A 3,940-nucleotide genomic window follows, 5' to 3' on the forward strand; every position below is an offset into this window, starting at 1 on the left:
CCCCAGCCTTGACCTTCCCCGTCTCTCTGTTTACACTGGGCCCTGGAAGGGCCTGCCTACTGCTTGGCTGATGTCAACAGCGACCTTCCAGGAAGGCCTGGAAACCAGGCATCTGTGGATAGCTTACCTCGGCCCTTTCCTGCTCCCCAGCACCCTGCCTCCTCCAGCGAGGAAGTAGCTATTTGGGGCAGGGAAATGAGATGGCAGAACTGTCCCTTTGAGATCAACTCAGTGCTCTGTGGCTCCCTGGATAATGGTCCTGTGCGTCCAGCCCATCCTCCAGTGAGTTTCAGGCAGAAGGAGGGAAAGGGGGAGAGGATGGGTCCTGGTGGTTAGTTATCCTGGTATGAGGCTGGACTGGCCCAGTTGGGGACAGACACCGACAGGAGACCAAGTTTACAGAGGGAGTCACTCCTGGAAGTGATGAGCTCCCCATCAGAGAAGGTATGCAAGCAGAGACGGATGTGAGTGTGGGGATGGAAGTGGACTATTACTGTTTTCAAATGAGTCTCCTCACAGCTCTGTTTCCTCTCCCTGCCCACCACCCACGAGGCCCAGGAGCTGCCCTGCTCACAGCCAAGCTCCAGGAAAGAACCAGAGATGAAGGGAGTCCTGTGGACACTGTGGAGCCTGGAGCCAGTGGCCACGAGACCAGTGTGAGCTGAGGCTTCTGTCTTGCAGGGTCCTGGCTAGTACCCTGAGCAAGTACTAAATTGTGTGGCATTTCTTTTGAAGACTGTGGCTCAGCGATGAGAGAGAAGCTAGATGGAGCACTTTAGAATTTCCTGGTGCTCATAGTGCTCATAGTGGGTGAGAACATTTGGACCATCCAGGAAGAGAAGGACACATAGGTGCTGCCACAGGATGGGGGATGTGCCCTCTTGGGGTTCTTTGTGAGGCTGGTGTGGGCTCCCCGGTGATGGCAGGGGTATAGGAGGGTGAGGGAGACTCATTGGGAAATGAAAGTTGAGCTGTAACCAGGAGGCTTGGAGAGCCAGAGCGCATGGAGACTTGAGCACCTGGATCTAGCTGTGCCTAAAGCTGTTGAGGTCCATCCTTGTTCTCTCCTATGAGGTGGGGCAGTAAATCCCTTTTTGAGAGGATTGCTTGTTTGTGCTAAGTCACTTGAGTTGTGTCCGACTCTGTGACCCTATGGACTGTAGCCCACCAGGTTCCTCTGTCCATGGCATTTCCCAGGCAAGAAACAATGGAGTGGGTTACTGGTTCCTCCCCCAGGGGACCTTCCCAACACAGGGCTCAAACCCGCATCTCTTACGTCTCCTGCACTGGCAGGCGGGGTCTTTACCACCGTCACCACCTGGGGATCTCCTTAAGTTCACGTGAGGTGATATTCCATCATCACAACTAGAAAATAATGGGGTTTGCAGTAAAAACGAGCGGATGCAGCAGATTTCATGTCTTTATTACAGCCTGACAAAGACCAAGGATTTTCACATTCCTCTCTGCAGCCTCTAAAACAGCCCTTCCTCCACCACCCAAGGGAAGAAGCTAACAGAAATGAGAAGGGGCAGACAGACTACATTTTGTGCCAAATGCTCTGCAGCTAGCTGGCCCCACCCAGAATAGGTCTCCAGTCCCAGCTGCCCTCAGAGTCTGTGCTTCCTGTTTTCACGGCCAGCTTCTGCACGGACGTTACCAACCAACATTGAAAAACGGCTCCTCAGATGGTCTAAAACACATAAAGCTTGTTCTTTTAATGACAACGAGAGTTGAATGAGTCCTGAACTCCATGCCGGGCATCAGGCCAAATGCTTTAACCTCCAGTATCTCATTCAGTCGCCAAGCCAGGGGAGGTGGTTTCTATTATTAGCCTAGCGTTACAGGTGACCAGACCCAAGCCCCAGGGTTAGTCACTTTCCCAAAGTCACCAGCTTCTGGAGTGATTCAGCTCCACCACTGTCGTGTTTCACTCAGTTCCTTGGTCCTGAAACATCCTTGCACATTCTTCTCTCTCGCTGCCTCGTGATCTGGCCCTGGCAAAGGGCTCAACACCAAAACACAGTGTCCTCTCCCTGCTCTTGGCCACCATCACCCTCACCGCCCAAACCTCGTTGTCCTGAGAAAGCCCGGTTGGGATTCTTGGGAAGCCAAGTGTCCAGCACCTGGCCGGGCACTTCCCGGGCACTTGTGCATGTCTAATCGTGTTTTCTGTGTCAGAAGAGCAGGCTGTGCTGGTCAGAAGCCTGGTAGGACTCTGGCCAAGGGGTTGTTTGTGATTTCAGGGCCGGGCAAGGAAAGTGCTGGGAGAGGGTTTTGGTTCAAAGTGGCCTCCTGCCGAGCAGTGAATCAACGGGTCATCATTCGCCCTGCCTCGTGCTTTCCTGTTTGTTTTCCCCAAACTTGTTTATTTTGCCTCTACAGATGGAAGCCAGAGAGTATACATGGCTACCAGTGGGCGCTGGGGGCAGATTGTCCTGGTCCTTCCAGAGGCAGAGCAAGCCGGGCTAGTCCCTTTCTGCAGCGCATTGAGCCGAAAGCTAAGAATTTGTCACCTCTCGGGCCTGCTGGGTGAGGCCAGTCAAAGCACCAGCAGCCCTGAGCCAGGCATCTGCCATGAGGTCTTGCCCGTTCCCACCAAAGTCCCATCAGGGCCGCCTCGGTGTTAGGAAGTCCTGGCGCCTTGCTCGTGCCAGCAGGAGGACCTAGGCTTCTCCTTGAGCCCAGTTACATGTCAGCAGGATCAGTCTTCTTTTCTAATTGTGTTTTTGTGTCATATGCCCTGGAGGAGGGCATGGCAACCCACACCAGTACTCTTGCTTGGAGAATCCCCATGGACAGAGGAGCCTGGTGGGCTACAGTCCATGGGGTCCCAAAGAGTTGGGCATGACTGAGCGACTGAGAACAGGCACAAGCACTGTGTGCCAAGCACTGCTTGAGGTGATTAGACTGTACATCAGTCACACTGGACTGTACATCCATCACACTGGACTGTACATCAGTCACACTGGACTATACATCAGCTACATTGGACTGTGCATCAGTTACTGGGATTCCCATGGTGATTAGACTGTACATCAGTTACATTAGACTGTACATCACTTAACGGAGCTCCCACAGATGGAGACGGAGCAAACAGCCTGCCAGGTGGCATGGCCAGAGTTTTGCCAGGCCCGTGCATGTGTTGGGGTCCCTTGTGCTCTCCAAAAACTGGGGTCCTAGGCTGTGGCTGCATCCAGGTTCACTCTTCTTTCTTTAGCTGACTTCGAAGATGGTACGGGGCACTGGTCCTGTTTCCCACCTGCACGTGGCCATCTGTCTGTTTTCACAGGCTGAGGTGAGCCAGGCCTTTAGCACGGAATCTCAGGCAGAGGAGAACCATCCGCACACAGACTAGGGCTTTGGAAGGTGCCCTCTGGCTGCGGGTGGAGGATTCAGATAAGACCTCATCCTCAGGACTGGGGGTGGGGGTGCCCATGGGGCATCTTTGACATGTTAGGGAGGCAATTGACATCAGCCCCTCCTCAAGGTCACAGAGATGGAAAACGGAGGAGGACGTGGCCTGGGAGGCAGGCAGCGAGTTTCACTTTGGACATGTGGAATCTGAGAAGTGGAGATGCAGGTGAGGGGGCAACTGGCCAAAGCTGACCTCCAGAGAGATGAGGGAGGGAGCAGGAGCCCCGCACCTCCTGAGCAGAGCTGCGGAAGTCAGACCTCTGGGCCCGGGTCTGCAGCCCAGGCCAATGCCCCAATGCCCCAATGCCTCTGGGAGGCAAGCTCATGGAACCATGTGGATGGGGAGGCCTGTGCTTCTGACTGTACACCTGAGAGAACCCTTCATGGGCCTGGTGCCACTGCTTGCAGAAACAAAGCGGGACTCAGTCTCCGGAGGACATGCCCAACCAGGCACCAGGGGCCCAGCAGCTGTGTTCCCAGCAGCCCCACATGGGGACACCGCCCACAGCAGCCACTGGGGTGGGAA

The 3,940-nt window shown here is 54.7% G+C and overlaps 1 long non-coding RNA gene across 2 annotated transcripts; it reads left to right on the top strand.

The window, feature by feature from the left end:
* The first annotated feature begins 243 nt into the window (after window positions 1–243).
* LOC138414684 (uncharacterized) lies at window positions 244–1,724 on the top strand. 2 transcript variants are annotated; one of them, XR_011246949.1, is made up of 3 exons: window positions 244–444; window positions 553–656; window positions 1,470–1,724. It is a non-coding gene; the product is annotated as an uncharacterized lncRNA (long non-coding RNA). The 2 variants fall into 2 exon arrangements; XR_011246948.1 differs by having other exon boundaries at window positions 263–444; window positions 1,431–1,724.
* The last annotated feature ends 2,216 nt before the right edge of the window (window positions 1,725–3,940 follow it).

The sequence above is a fragment of the Ovis canadensis genome, chromosome 11 (genome assembly GCF_042477335.2).
Source record: "Ovis canadensis isolate MfBH-ARS-UI-01 breed Bighorn chromosome 11, ARS-UI_OviCan_v2, whole genome shotgun sequence".
Classification (NCBI taxonomy): Eukaryota; Metazoa; Chordata; class Mammalia; order Artiodactyla; family Bovidae; genus Ovis; species Ovis canadensis.